We start from the raw sequence: 15,756 nt of genomic DNA, 5'->3' as shown, positions 1-15,756 counted from the left end.
CGCCATGTGGTCACCTCCGGGGCAGGAATCGAACTCATCGAGAAGTGGCTTTAGCTTCTCAGTGCTGTGCTTTAACCCACTGCGTCACCAGGGAGGGCCATGGGAACATATGCTAACTTCTAGAAGACTAATGGAATGAATCCATAGAGTGGATTTTCAGTAAAATTATGTGGGGTCAAGGAGACAATTAAGCCCTCCATGGGGTGACAGAATTTAAACTGACAGTGATGGAGAAGGGTGGTGATTCATGCAGTTAAAATGAGCTTGGAGTGAGGCAGAAAACAGTGAAGTGGCATAAAAACAAATGGTGAACACCTCCACATTTATGACTAGAGAAGCTGAGGATGTGGTAGAGCTTCTAATATATTTCGATGCTCCTGCTAGTGTACCAGCATCTTATTCTTGGGTCTGTGGTGCCTCTGCTCTAGGTAATAATGTAAACACTGCCAAGTGCAGATCTTACCTTTTTTTCATTACATGATTTCATTACTATATCCCCAGTCCTAAGAAGAGTGCATTATCCTTTCTATAAGGGCCCCTTCTATAAACATTTACTTGCCAGTTAATAAATTTAAAGCAGAAAAGAAGACCTGAATTTTACTTACTTTTTTTTTGTTTGTTTGTTTGTTTCAAACATATTAAAAGAGGGGCATACCCTGGTGGCCTAGAGATTAAGTCTCAGTGTTATCACTGCAATGTCCTGAGTTCGATCCCCACCCCAGGGAGCTGACGGACATATGACACAGAAGACTGCTCCTGTCCACCAGCTGCTCCCCTCATTTTAGTAGATCAGCCTGTTCTCCTTTGTCTCTGGTGAATCCTCTCACCCCACACACCTGTTTATACTCCATTTCTGTGCAAAAACAATGGTCTTAAAAAATATTAAAAGAAAACTGTATGTATTTACAAATATACTGTTTCTGTAAAGTTAAACAAGTGCTATCTGTATTAACAAATCTATTACTGTTGCATATAAATGTTATTCTGTGACTCAAGTTAGTTTGTAAAGAAAAAAGATATTTATGAAGAATAACATTATGAAGTGTTAATTCTTCTCAATTTGATTTCCAGTGTTATGATATCCAGTGTTAGAAATTATGGGGCAGCTATGGAATGCTATGTGAAGATGTAGACTTCATCTTAATATATTTGGGTATATGTTAATTAATATGTTAGTTAATTAATTAATGGGATATGTTTGGAGGTAATTAAATGATGTGGATTCCAGATGTTTAGAAAGAGGTTTAGTGTGTTTCCTAATTATCTCATCTACCTTGGGAATTTAAGATTTGAGAGATGATAGAAAATATAGAAACATAGGTTATAATAGATAGTTATACTAAAAAAAAATAGGGGATATGTTAGTATTTCTTTAATTAATTTAGACTGATACTAATTTAAAGGTTTTGATATTTTTATTAGGTTTTTCCTCTTTTAAGCTTCTGGCAGGAGATAGAAAAGAAAGAAGTGGGAGAGTCAAAGCAGATAGAGAAAACAAAAATTACAGATAATCAGAGCATTTCTAGCTATAATAGAAGCTTTATTGTGAAGATTATGTAATGAATCCTGATCATGTTTTATGATAAAGAAACTAAAACACCGTGCATATTATTGTCAAACCAGCCAACACAGTTTGTTTGTTTGTTTGTTTATTGATTGATTGATTGATTGATTTTTTAAGTTTCACATCAGTGGAATCCCTTAATTCTAAAAGTAAAATAAAATGGTGGTTAGTGATATTTTTGGGCCAATGATGTGTAGTGGTTTTTTTGTTGTTGTTGTTTTTTGTTTTTTTTTTAAAGATTTATTTATTTATTTGTACAGAACTGGGGTACAGGCCAGAGATGCGGAGGGTGAGAGGATTCACCAGAGACAGAGCAGGGAGCAGAACAGGCAGATCGACGAAGTCCACTGCTGAGGGGAGCAGCGGGCGGGTCAGGAGAGGTCTGCCACGCCATGTGGTCACCTCCCGGGCAGGCGGGGATCGAACTCATGCGGAAGTGGCTTTAGTTTCTCAGTGCAGTGCTTTAACCCGCTGCGCCACCAGGGAGGGCCCGTGTAGTGGTTTTTTCCCAAGACACTGCTGTGTATGTTACAAAGGTTCAGACGTGGTGGAAATTAATTGTAAAGACTCATTTACCTATTTTGAGGAGAATTCCCTCTTGTTATCATATTCTTTCTTGTTCCCATATCCCCAAGTAAGTTGACACTCATCCTAAAGATATATAAAAGTACATGTATATGTTTGTGTGTGTGGGTTCATCTGTATGTACCCAACATGCTGGAGAGCCTGTGAAGTGCATAGCCCACGTTTCGACGGGACATATGGGGTAGACTATTTTTTCAAGATTTATTTATTTATGCACATAGTACTGGAGTGCAGGCCAGAGGTGCAGGGGTGGTGAGAGGATTCACCAGAGACAGAGTGGGGAGCAAAACAGGCCTCCTGACAAAGTACACTGCTGAGGGGAGCAGTGGGCGGGTCAGGAGAGGTCTGCTGCGCCATGTGGATCACCTCCCAGGTAGGGAATCAAACTCGTGCTGAAGTGGCGTTAGCTTCTTAGTGCTATGCTTTAACCTGCTGTACCACCAGGGAGGGCCCTGATAGCCTTTTAAAATTCTTATTATTATTTAAGAAAACTAGACAGAAAATTATATATGCTATGTACATGGGTGGGTTTATATCTGTCTACGTTGCAGACATTCATATAGAACATATGGGTATGTTTTATACATACATACATATGTATAAAATACACATATAGAGAGAGCCAGAAATTTTAAGCACATTATAACTCTGCACACTGTTCCTAACTTACGGCTCTAAAGAGAAGATGCTCAGCTAAGAGTCATGTTGTCTAAGAGCTTTCTCAGAATTGTCTGTAGGATGCTTTACCCACTTTTCCTGAAATATCGTCAAGCCTATTCTGATTTATGTCATGGATGATTTCAGCAAAAAAAAACTAATATTTTATAATTTATGGTCAGGATCTTGGAATGATATTTATTGACTTGATTTTTAATAAAAATTAGCAATACTGGATATATAGTTGAGAAAAAAGGACAAACTTAGATTTAGTCACTTCTGAGAAGAAATTAATAGAAAAGGTACTTGAGGCCAGTCAAAATTAAGTGAATTAAATGACAGAAAAGTAGGGGACTATTAACTTCTGGCCATGGGGTTAGAAGAAAAGGAGATTAGTAAGGGTGGATGGCAGAAAAGAACTCTTATGTTAGAATAAAGCTCTTTCATTCCAAAAGGCAATGCATTTGGAATCAATGAGTTTATAGTTAATAGAAATCATTTTTTTTTGGTACCCATTAAAGCTCTTTAGCATCTGGTAAATGTATTATTTGCCCCTGTACCTCTGGCTTGTATCCCAGTTCTGTATGCATAAATAAATAAATCTTTAAAAAAATAAAATAAAGAAATGTGGCAGATAAAGTCTTTTCTGATGTCCAGGAGACTGGGGTTTATACAATTTGAGTTTCTTATCTGATTCTTCAAAAGCAGTCCAAGTTTATAATTTGATGTTGCTTTATGAATATAGAATCTGGGGATGTATAAGGTGGCTGGAATGCATGGTTGGTTATTATTAAATATAATCTGTAGATAAAACTAGGAAATGAGAATTTACTGAGGTTATGAGAAAACAGAAGCCAATAGAAGGATGAGCGCAGATTGGCGTCAGGTTGTGGAAGGAGGACTGGGAATGAAAGTATCAGAAGAGAAACATGTGCTGTTTTAAAGGCAAAATGAGGTTATTTTCCTGAGCAATTAGTTCTTGTGTATGTTTCTTTGTACATGTGTGCATTTATTGTTTTACGCATGTGCAGTATTCTTAACATTTAGCATTTTAGATTAGAGTTGATCCTCTTTCCAGTGTCAATAAAAGAAATACTCCACGGTTATTTTTACTACATTGACAGTCAGAACCATGTTGACAGTCATAACCTTATGATTTAAGGAGTATGCATGATTTCTGTGTGTATTGAGTTTCAGAGATTGCAAAGTACCAGATCATAGGGATAAAAACATGTAATCATTTATATCTAGATACCCTTGACTATGGACTTCATTGACTCAGGAACAACAGGAAGGAATATCACTATTCAAGGGAGAGCGATTTAATATGCCAAATTCTTGGACCTTTATGATTGGGGAAAAATACAATTTTATTAACTTCTATGGTAATTTCAAATGCTGATCTATTTCCTTTCTTCATCAAATTGTAGTTAGTTTTGGTGTTTCTAAAGCTTATTAAATGTGTGCAATCATTTTCCTTCCATTTCTACATATAAAAAGTCTTGGGATGTGGAACTGACTTTCCATCCATATATGTTTAACAGATTTTAGTTCTGTAAACAGTTGCTGTAAAATATAGTTTAAACATCAGTCAACAAAAGCAACAGTCTGCAAGAGGCAGATGAAATACTGTAAGCATATAGAAAAGATAATTTTTTTTTGCTCTCATCTAACAGAGAATTTTTCTATTGGCATTAAAATAGTGTTCTTCTAAATTAAATGATTCTATTTTCCACTGATGTCAGTGTATGTAAAAAATATTAATGCTTAAATTTAATGTAGGACTGAGAGTGATTGTTTGGAAAGAAGTAAAGATCAGGTAATGTTATTCTGTGCCAGTGGAATTAGCCATACTGAGAGAATATTTATTAAGTGTTAGGGAACATTGTTAAATAATGATCACACTATGCCCTCTTTTTATTATGGCTTTTGGGGTATCTGCAGCTGAACGTGAAAATAGGCAGTTATCAAGGGACAGGGATTGCTGGTTAGTTTCTTTCTGGCTTCCATTTCCCAATAATTTCACCCTTCATTGGTAGACAATGCATAGACATGAATGAAATATGTGCAAGCAATTCACTTTAACCCCTAGGGCTCTATCTTTATCTTTAACATGAGTGAATTAAATAATGTCCTCCCTAGTGCTAGTTTGACTTTCTTTGACATGCCTCTCTAGAGTTTTGTTTTCTTTGATGTGAGAGAAAATCTGTGAAAATCTTGCATTTTGGATGCCTTTGATTGATACATTATCTGAGAGTAAGCTATTTTCACATCTCCGCTGAACTACTCAATGGCCCCTGAACAGATCTCACATACCACTCAATGTCCTGAAATCTGTTTCCACCACTCAAGACCAAGTTATCAGTTTAAAACACAAATCCATTCATCTCCTTCCTGCCATAATCTCCTCAATAGATTTTCCTCAGGATAAAGATTTCTTTAGGATAAAGACTTGATGTCATTCTGTATTGGCCTTGATCTTGCCCTGCAGCCACAGCGGCCTCCTTCTTTTAAGATGCAGGTGCCTGTGCCTTAGGATATGTTATAGTATAGAACTTAATATCCGTTTTCTCTATAGAGAATCCATCTGTGATCCCTAAGATTAGAATCCCTTTTACATGATCCCTTTCACATGTTCATAAGGCCTTGTGTACTTTCCTTACAAGAATCAGAGTTTGTGGGAACATGTGCAAGTGGATGGCTAGAGAGTACCCTTACTACCACTAGATTGCAAGCTCAGTGGGAGGCATGACTTTGTTTTTGGCCCACGCTTGCCTTCTCAAGGCCAAGTAAATTGGTGGGACAACAAGTAGATGTATGGCTTGCATGAGTGAGTCTCATCTGTTGTGCATTTTGCTTATGTTCTATATGTCTCTGTGCATTTGTGAAGTATTTATATCTGGGCTTCTGTAACTTTTTTTTTTAATTTTTCAAAATGCATCTTTCCTCATTTCTGCTCTTATACATTGATACTCTTTTATGTGACATTTTCAAAAAAAAATGAATAGTTCCCAAAGGCATGGAGAATGTCTTAACATGCGTAGTATTTTACGAAAGATCTATCCATAAATGTTACAAAAATTTTGACATGATGGGAATAGGAATCTCCAGTTGAATGAAGGCATCTCGATCATAAATTATGAATGTAACTCAATCAGGTATTAACTAGATAATCAGTAGACTCTCCCATAAACTATACTTACAATGCAAGTTAATAATTGACCTTAAAAAGTCTACAATAACTATATTTTAGATGTGGAAATTGGACTGTCTAAGATATATTACAATGCTTTTTTTTTTTTACTATAACATTTCATTTTTTTTTAAAGATGTATTTATTTATGCATACAGAACCGGGATACAGGCCAGAGATGTGGGGGTGAACAGACTCACCAGAGACAGAGTGTGGAACAGAACAAGCAGATTGACTGAAATACACTGCCGAGGGGAACAGTGGGGCCACAGGAGAGATGTGCTGCACCATGTGGGTCAGCTCCCTGTCTGGGGATCGAACTCATGCTGCAGTGGCTGCTGACAGCTTCATAGTGCTGTGCTTTCACCCCTTGAGCCACCAGTTGGGCCCCCATACACCTTCTTTCCAATGTTGGATAATTTTTCTTTCTCTCTGTTAACTGTTCATTTCCTTCTTTTTTCTGTTCACATGTGTCTCTCTCTTGTGACTCCATTGATGATTGCTTGGGGTATTCTTCTGCCATTGTCTTTTTACTGTTTCTGCTCCCTCTTATCCCCCAACCTGCACAGCTAATTCACTACCACTGTTATCAGTTGAGGTGTGATTCCTGAAAAAGATACATTCAAGTCCTAACGCCCAGTATATATGAATGTGACCTTATTTGGAAATCAGTTCTTTGTAAATATAATAACTTACTTGAGGTCATAGATTGGAATCTAACCCAACATGCTTGGCCTCCTTATAAGAAGAAAAACAGAGACACAGAGAAGGAAAGATAGGAAGGCTTATGCAGAGAACACAGCCAGAGAACCGAGTAATGCACCCACAAGCTAAGGGATGCCAAGGGTTACCAGTAACACTGCAGAGAAAGATGCTCCCCCAGAGCCTTTAGACAGAGCTTGTCCTTCTGACTCCTTAGCTTGAACATTTATTTAACTTCCACAGTTGTGAGAGTAAATGTCTATTATTTTAATCATGAGTGTGTGGTCCTGGCTCTGTCAGTCTTAGGAAATTGATGTAACTGTCATCCACTTCGTCAGTTTCTACAGCCATGAAAGAGGCCCTTCAAAAACAAAGGCGCATCAGGGCCCTCCCTGGTGGCGTAGCGGGTTAAAGCACTGCACTAAGAAGCTAAAGCCACTTCCGCATGAGTTCAATCCCCAGGCGACCACATGGCGTGGCAGACCTCTCCTGGCCCGCCCGCTGCTCCCCTCAGCAGTGTACTTCGTCGATCTGCCTGTTCTGCTCCCCACTCTGTTTCTGGTGAATCCTCTCACCCTTCCCATCTCTGGCTTGTACCCCAGTTCTGTATGATAAATAAATAAATCTTAAAAAAAAAAAAGGCCCATCAAATTGAATATAATTCCATAACTTTGGTGAGGCAACTTGTGGTCTTGGTGTTCATCTTTCTATCTTTGATGAAGGACATTTCTCTTTATTTCTCTATGTTGGCAATGTTCCTCATCTCCAGTCATAGTTGGCTATAATAATATTTCTCAATCTCAAACATGGCATCATCAAATGAAAATAGGCTTCCCTCAGTTTATTCGAACTCAGTTTTATCTCCCATTCTCACAGCTAATTGAAATGAAACAAAAGAAACAATGATCATCTTGAGTTCTACCCAAATTTCATGTTTTCAATAGCATTCCTGTATCAGTAACAGTATTATAATCCTGATGTTTGGAGAAGATCAGTGCTGGTTTCACTATGTTTAGGAGAGAGGGCACCTGAGGTCTTCAGAGAGTTTCTGAATCAGAGTTCCCAAATCGGATATGATAACATGACAGAAAGGAGACCGCAGAAGAGCTCACAAGAGGGTGGAGGTCAAATCACTGATGTGAAGCAGAGTAAGCAATGAAATGAGAAAATCCAGACAAGCCAGAGGAGATATTCTGAATTTGAGAATTTGCCCTACGGTAAAATAAATGAAATAAAGGCTGTTTGAGATCAGTGGGTACCTTGAGAAATTGCTTTGGACTGACTTGCTTTGGGGACTTGGTATCATAAGAAAGTCAACGCTTAATGCATTGATGATTTACCATATATATATTTTTTTCTTTGAATATTTCCTCCCCTTTCCACTAGCTTCTTTTGAAATGTTAGTAATTTGTTTAAATTCCTCCCATATGTGTGTCTCTGTTGTACACACACACACACATATACATATATATGTATATATACATATATATACACATATATATGTATGTGTATTTATCATATGTATATATGTGTATATACATATACATACATACATACATACATACATACATACATACATACATACATACATACATACATACATATATACATACATATTCTAAAAACTATTATTCCCTTGTAAGGAATAAAAATAAAACAGAGCAATTCCCTATTCCTTCTGTGTCTTTATGACTACAAGTGTTCATTTCCTTCACCCGAAATGTCTTCTCAGTTTCCTCTCTTCTGCTGGACTGTCTGTTGTTCCTTCAACAGTGTCTATATTGGAAAATTCATTGCAGCTTTTGGCTCTTACCTCTCTGAAATTTGATGTAATCTTTCTATACTTAACTCCTATCCCTGCTTTCAAGAACATTCCTCATTCACTGTGACTCTCTTTTGTACTATTCGTCCCCGATGTGACTCTCTTTTAATATTTCCTAGTGATAGAACTTTCTTAGAGTTCTCATCAATTCTCTGTGGGATCACTTACCTCCAATTTACTAACAACTCTTAATTAACATTTCTAACCCAAGATCTTCCTGTTCCTGTGAATTAAAAATGCTTCACTATTTCCCCAGTAGCATCAAATTCGGCATGCCCCAAACTAACAGTGTCTTCTCTCAAGAATATTGCTTCTCTTATATTACAAATTTGAATCAGGGCCTGAATGAATATCTTTGGAAACTTACACGTTTTGCTTCATCTTTAGCATTCTAATTCATCCTACATTCTGCTCCTAAAGCTAGAATTTTAATCTGCGACTACCCTTCTGAGATTTCTCTGACTTTCAACAAGCAGCTGCAAATCACGTTCCATTCCACAGGGTGACATAGGATATAGGACTTTTTGACTTGGTCCATATCACCAATTGCTATCTCATAATTCTTGCATTTAACAGACTGTCTGTTTTCCAAATAAGCCAGACTTCCTTGTTCTGGGTTGGCCTGGAACAGTCGCCTCTGCTTTTCAATCCAGCATCATCCTATAGGGACACTGCTTCCATCTAGTCCTCTTAGGAATGATTTTGACCCCTCTAAATTTGACGAAGTGTCTTGATTCGTGAACCTGCATTATTGTGGTTAATTACTTTAGTTATAGAAAGTCCACTGTTCATTTTGGTGAGCTTCTGAGTGAATATGGTGCCTTTGCTCTTCTTCCCTCTGGTGTGTCCACACATGCCTGCAGGGATAGATACATGAGCTCTGCTGTCATAGTTCAGACCCACCAGATGGTGAGCTGTTTCTTTTATGTGGGTCTGTGTACTGAGCTGTGGTTCTTAAACATTACCTTGTGGAACAGTCACCTAGAGAGCTTGTTAAGGCAGTTAATTTGGGCTGGTCTCCATTGGCCTTGTTCAGTAGCCACAGGGGAGGCCTCTGGAGACTTAAGAGACTGATAGTTGCTGCTGGCGGTAACAGGCTAAGCCCTGGGGTAGAGTGAGCTCACAGGAGAGGAAGAGATTATTTGTCTATCTATGATGAGCAGTAGGTGGGGCACCTGGGGTTGGTGCAATTGTGACACTTTATCACCTTTAAAATTCTAGTGTTTTACTTCTTTCCTCCAATGTTCTTTTGGACATAGTAGTGATGTTGGAAAGAAGGATGGGAAATGACATAAACAGGGAAAGTGTCTTCTTTGTATTCTGTTCTGTAGGCTTCTCTTGGACTATTCTCTCTCTTTTTTTCAGATTTTTTTTTTATTTTAAAATGAATATAATCTGCATTGTTAAAAATTTTATTGAGACACTGCAGGTCACATTTTTCAATAGCCATAGAACTTAATGAAATAAGTTCTAACTTATAGCAACTTAATGAAATAATAAAAAAAATAACAACAGACAAAAAAACTTGCTCTTTAAAAATACTCATAATTTTTATTCTGCTAAAGCCCTAAACTGCATGAAAGTCAGACTACTAGTTTAAGCACCAACTTTCTAACAACACTTTTTGGTTTGTGGGGACAGTGGTGTCAGTTGGGGTGGAGTGAATTGTGTTCTTTGTATTTTTCTATGAAGGAACATCATATCAATCTGGTATTAAGAAAAAAGGAATCAGTCTACTATAAACTTGATACACAGATCAATCTTCTAGATCTCATTTGATGTCATAATAAACTAGTAACTAATAAATGAACTTTGATTAGTTTCATAAGTAAGGGAATAGCTATGAAAATGTTTGGTTCTATGGTAAAAAAAACTCCACAGTATATTTCCATCAATTCTCATGGGCTTTAAACACACTGACCATCAGATGGGATGGGTGCTCATGAACATTTTTGTAGATCACATTGGTCACAGGACAGGATGGCAGTGCCACGCATGACTGCTCCTTAGCAAGAACTCTGTTCTTAGATTTTAGTTCTAAATGGCTAGTAAGTAAGTAACTGAAGGGGTGGGTGATGGGGGAAGGTGAGTTAACATTTCATCACTACCTATGATTATTATCTCAGAATTATCTTGTTGTAGGCTTCCTTGGTGGCACAGGGGTGGAAGTCCCAGCGCTATCAAGGTACAGCCACCACAGGCATAAGTTTAATCCCCGGCCAGAGAGGTGACCCACATGGCATAGGAGACCCTTCCTGTCTTGCCCACTCCCCTCAGCAGTGTGTTTCAGTGGATCTGCCTGGTCTGCTCCCCACTCTGTTTCTGGTGAGTCTTCTCATTCCCCATATCTTTGGCTTATACCCCAATTCTTGTGTGGATATATAAGTAAAAACAAATATTTAAAAAAGAATTCCTGTGTTTGAAATGGAAGTGAGTGTTGTGAATACTGAATGAGTTACTATACACATACTGTATCCTGGAGTTTAGTTTTTGTGTGGAAGAAAGATCCAGGGAACATGGTGAATTATGTGGAAAGGACACTGATTCATTGAAACCATGATCTGATGCTATGGATTAAAGCAATGATCAGAAAATGTGACCTGAAACATGTACCATGATACAAGACAGCAGGAATTTTATGACACTACAATGAAAAATCAACCAGTTCATATGAAAAAAATATTGAATTTCTGGAAAATAGGTAAAATAGGTATTACAAAAGATGAAGAAACATTTTAAAATGTCTGAATTGTAGTTATTTTAAATTATAAAAGCTCCATCAATTATATTCCCATTGAAATAAATTTATTTCATTAACGTATAAACAAAGATATCTATGTTGTTTGTACATGTATAACATGGTCTGTTTGATAACGGTAAAGAACTATACCAGCAGCCTGTGAACAGGTGCATATGTGTGAGCAGGTGTGTGTGTGGTGTGTTGTGTCTGTATATATAGTTTCTCTCTGGCTTTTAAAATGATTTACTAACACAATCACAGCTCTACTATGAGAAAATCAGGTATTTCCTCTTACAGCTTTTTCTTTTTAGTTTATGTAGGTCTCCCTTTCTTGATAACCACATTTTCTGATGTCATTATAACCAACTTCTGTGCTATGAAATTAAAGTGGAGTGAAGAAACATTTAGCACTAGAATCCTCGAGATGGAGGTGAAAGCCCTGTGCCCACTATCTTGCATCACTGGCGACACATCCTTACCTTAGAAGGTAAACGTGGGCTTTTTATGAAGGAGTTTGATTCCAAGCTAAATCTTATAATCTTGTTTACCATCTTCACCCCCCACACACAATGGCTACGTTCACTTGTACAGATGTGCTCAAACCCTTATAATTTAAAGGTAAAGATTTCAGTCACCAGAAAAGATACAATGCAGTGAGATCTGCATCTGAGTTGGTGACAGTTCTTTCTTTTTATATCACCAAGTGCACTCTTACAGGAGTGGAATTTATGCCATCATTTTCTGTGTAGGGTGCATGCCATCTGATCCACAGTGACAGGAAAAAAAGATGATTCCGGAATATCTGCAGTGTATTTTGCTGAATGTTAACAGCAGGTTCAGATGTGTTTCATTTCTGACCTTGTGAAATGCTTTCCTGCTTCTGCAATGCTTTATACACCAAATGCACAATATGTTTCCAGGGCTTCTGCCGCTTGCTCAAGGATAAATTTGCAAAAACAAATGTTGTTCAGGTCAGTTTCACCGACATTATTTTTCTTCTGTTATTTCATGGCATGAGAAATGCATGGTGTATTTTATTACATTTTAAGTGCGATACACAGAAGTCATAATGCTGATTTGTTTCATGAGAATGCTTCTACTTCTAGAACATTAAGAAAAAAATGTGTTCAAGCTATCAAGCCAGCTTATCTTTCCAATCAGATTTACAGAATATTGTTTCTACTACAGTTATACGTTCATTATAATAAACTATGAGGGGATGTATCTGTATGGGGTAATGGTATATACACATTTTTTTTTGGGGGGGGTGGTTGAAAATCCAAGAATATAAGCATTGTTAACCTAAAGAAAAATCTGAGACTGTGAAATTTTCAGTGTGTGTATATATGTGTGACATTTGTAGTACTGAAATTGAGCAATTATTAGGACTCTAACAGATGAAAAGTTTTAGATTATTTCTGAAAATTTGAATAAATAGAAAAGCAGTCATATTGGAACAAGCCAAGTGTGGAGAGGCAGCATGGTTATATCCATCAATTCAAACTTGAATAAATACTTTTTGCATCTTTCAATAAGTTTACCATTCCATAGATCAAATATTGTAACAATTCTAGAAATTCACTTAGGTGTACTTTAATAAAAACACTGCTTTACTAACAATAATTGCAGTGTAAGCAATGTTATTTTTGAGGGGTCATTCAAACACCATATTTATAATGTATAATGCTATATATGTTGCTTATAATCTTTTGCTTATCAGCTTATTTCAAAAGACCAGGGCTCCTTAAGTCCAAAGATGACAAGTAATTACTAAGTGCATTCTAGCATTATTTACAATATTTGATCTCTATGGCTAATAAAAAGCAATGCACATGCATAAAAATGTAAACAAATATACAAGGATGGATACATATATTAGTATATAGTCATGGAATATTGAATCAGCATTATATATGTCAAGTTGGAGAATTGAAAGACAAGAGAAATTTTCTTCTTCTTCTTCTTCTTTTTTTTAAAGATCTATTTATGCATACAAAATTGTGGTACATGCCAGAGGTGCTGGGGCGGTGAGAGGCTTCACCAGAGACAGAGGGGGAATAGAACAAACTGATGAAGCACACTGCTGAGGGGAGCAGCGGGCGGGTCAGGAGAGGTCTGCCACGCTATATGGTCACCTCCGGGGGCTAGATCAAATTCATGCTGAAGTGGCTTTAGCTTCTTAGTGCTGTGCTTTAACCTGCAGCGCCACCAGGGAGGGCCGGAGAAATTGTCTCTTTAGTGTCAAAGTTCAGTTTTTAAAAATTTAACTCCAGGCCCTCCCTGGTGGCGCAGCAGGTTAAAGTGAAGAAGCTAAAGCCACTGCAGCATGAGTTAGATCCCCTGCCCCGGAGGTGACCATATGGCTCAGCAGAACTCTCCTGGCCTGCCCGCTGCTCCCCTCAGCAGTGCACTTCATAAGTCAGCCTGTTATGCCCCTCACTCTGTCTCTGGTGAATCCTCTCACTGTTCCTGAACCTCTGGCCTGTACCCCAATTCTGTATGACTAAACAAATAAATCTTAAAAAAAAAAACACAACTCCATATAGGTATAAAATTGAAGTTCCTAGGTTATCGATGAGATTGGTGCTCATTAATTATGATGGAGTCTACAAACTATATTTCACTTGTGCAGTTGCTCCCTCTAGAAATCCAGATGACTGCCAAAAGTTGTCTCTCTTTATGAGAGGAATGCCAGTAATACAATTGGATGAAACACAAAAGTGCATTTCTAGAAAGAATAATATCTATGGTGAGTTGACTCTCAAGCATAAAATATACGAATATTCATGTTTTCATGTTTGTTTTTCTGTATAACAATTTTCAAGTAACCCATAATATTAAAGTGTAGTAAAAAATACAAACTATCTTTGAGAAATAACTTTATACACTGTGGTTATGGAACATAGTACAGTCTGTTGCCCTAAAAATGCAACTTGACTTCTGACTCTTACACCGCTATGTGTGTAATTAATTTCTGATAACTCAAGTCTTAGAGGTGGTAGTTTAAAAAAACACTCCTGGTGTTGGTTCTCCAAGAAAATCCTTAATCAGTGAGGTCAAGTCCATATGTGGGCTGGGTATCAAGTACATGAAATGCAGGACAAAATTCACTTTTCCTCTAGACCCCAAGTTGACCTGTCACTGGTGAACGATTGGCATGACTCTAAGAAGAATGAGAATACAAATATCATCCTTCCAGCTTCTCATCAGGGTGTGGGAATGGAGGGTTGGGATGGAGAGTGGGGGTGTTGGGAAGAATGTGGGGGGGATTATGAGGAACAGAATGTGTATGTTTATTACACAAAATGCTTTCTGTCTCTTAGAAAATGTAACCCCAAGTTGTCATCTAACTGATGCTTACTGGGCTCAGAACAAGGAAGTGAAGTGAGCAGTAGTAATGGAACATGCCATAAAGGATCACTTGGCTCCTATAACTGTCAATTATAATTTACATATTCAGGTCCAAGTGTCATTCCTTCTTTGGAGTGTTGTAGAAAAGCTGACTTTCTTAGAAACAGCATTAGAATTTTCTTTTGTTCAGGTTCCACAGGTCTATTACTTATTAGCTTCCTTTCAATGTGCTCTTCCTAGTAGAGCTATGTGTTTCAAGCTCCCTGCCTTAGAAAAGTGTTTGGGGAAATGATCATAAGCCCGGCAAGAAAAAAATGAATCATTGCCAAAAGGTTAGGAAATTATTTCAACCTCTGTAGCCCTCCTAGAGAATCCTAAGTGAAAGAGCACATTCATGTTCATATCTGCATTATAAAAATTAAATAGCATTTAACATTTTTATTATTAATTTATGCATATAAAAACCAGGGTACAGGACAAAAGTGTTGCGTGGGTTGGGGGGTAGGGGCGGGCAGTGAGATGATTCCCCAGAGTGAGGAACAGACCAGGTGGATCTACTGAAATTCACAGCTGAGGGGAGCAGTGGGAGGCACAGGAGAGGTGTGCGCACTAAGTGGGTCAGCATCCTGGCTGGGGATCGAATTCCTGCCGCAGTGGTTGTGGAGAGCTTCATAGTGCTGCTTTAACCCCTGGGCCACTGGGGAGCCCCATTTATTTATTTATTTATTTATTTTTAATGAAGAGTCTGCAAACATTCTTTCATAAAGTGTATAGTGGGTGTCTCCAGAACACATGACAGCACCCTAAAATGCAAGAATTGTGCTTCTGTAAGTCACTGTATTTTTTCTTTTTTTTTGCTTTTTCATCCATTAAATATAAATATTGTGATGTACCAAGTTTTGGTAGAATAAATGCCCAGGTTTGTGGTTTCATGGTATTAGCTTCTTTACATTGTAGCAACACATTACAAACAGTGCATATTTAAGGTTTATGATTTGCTAATTTTTGCCATTTATACACTTTCACGAAAACATTACCACCATGAAGAAAAGTGACATATCCATTAACTCAAAATGTCTATGTGCTATTCACAATTACACCATTCTGACTTAGGAAAACAGTGGTCAGATTTCTGTCTCTTT

General features: G+C 37.6%; 1 protein-coding gene across 5 annotated transcripts in view; it reads left to right on the top strand.

Annotated features, from left to right (window-relative positions):
• CDH18 (cadherin 18, type 2) overlaps nt 1-15,756 on the top strand; it is a 658,667-nt gene that overhangs the window by 155,271 nt on the left and 487,640 nt on the right. The window contains exon 1 of one of the 5 annotated variants that reach the window (XM_012721821.1): nt 10,828-10,848. The exons of 3 other annotated variants lie outside the window; for them this stretch is intronic. The gene's annotated coding sequence lies outside the window, so the exon portion shown is untranslated. Of the gene's footprint in view, nt 1-10,827; nt 10,849-11,727; nt 11,751-15,756 lie in introns of those variants that run through there. One more of the 5 variants, XM_012721822.1, reaches the window with a different exon arrangement.

The sequence above is a fragment of the Condylura cristata genome, unplaced genomic scaffold (assembly GCF_000260355.1).
Source record: "Condylura cristata isolate star-nosed mole 26May11 unplaced genomic scaffold, ConCri1.0 scaffold00007, whole genome shotgun sequence".
In the NCBI taxonomy this organism is placed as follows: domain Eukaryota; kingdom Metazoa; phylum Chordata; class Mammalia; order Eulipotyphla; family Talpidae; genus Condylura; species Condylura cristata.
Note: the sequence above shows the minus strand (reverse complement) of the source record. Positions and strands in the feature narration are given on the sequence as shown.